Source organism: Labrus mixtus, chromosome 17 (genome assembly GCF_963584025.1).
Source record: "Labrus mixtus chromosome 17, fLabMix1.1, whole genome shotgun sequence".
Taxonomy (NCBI): domain Eukaryota; kingdom Metazoa; phylum Chordata; class Actinopteri; order Labriformes; family Labridae; genus Labrus; species Labrus mixtus.
The window spans coordinates 17151665-17152332 of record NC_083628.1 but is presented as its reverse complement, the minus strand read 5'-3'; positions in this window follow the sequence as shown (position 1 = coordinate 17152332).

The window sequence follows — 668 nt, the reverse complement described above, 5'->3', positions numbered from 1 at the left end:
GGCAGGCTGTACACTGTTGAGTGTAATGCTGCCCTCCACAGTCTATGTAGGCTAACTGAATTCAACTAAAGATATGGAGTGTGGATCAAACTAACGTGTACTACTTTCTGTAAATAATAATAAATTAAAAATAATAAAACAAATGAATACAAATATTAATAATGATATCTTCTCAATCAACTTAGTTTGGCTAAGGTACTCATCAAATCCTATAGCTTTAATTTTCTGAATTATTATATAAGATATCTATTAAATCCAAGTGTACTTTAATTTCTTTCAAATCTTCCACCATCTATCTTCTTTTTAAACTATATTTCTGACAGTTTAAAATGACATGTTCCACTGTCTCCTCTTGTCCATGTCCATCATGTTTTCCATATTTTACACAATGTCCTATCGAATCGAGTGTGTCCATATCTTAATCTAGATATTATTCTGTCATTTCTCCTATTTGTTCCTGCACTTCTCATTTCACCAACCTTCCTTTAGATTCTATAAAACCATTGTCCTTTCCTTTCCTCCTCCCACTGCTTTTGCCACCTTTCCTTCAATCTCTGTTTAATAATGCTCTTTACTTCTGTTCTACTGATGCCAACTATAAAATCTACTTGAGTATTTAATGTAGCCCCCTTTGCCACCTTGTCTGCTAATTTGTTTCCTTGTATGCG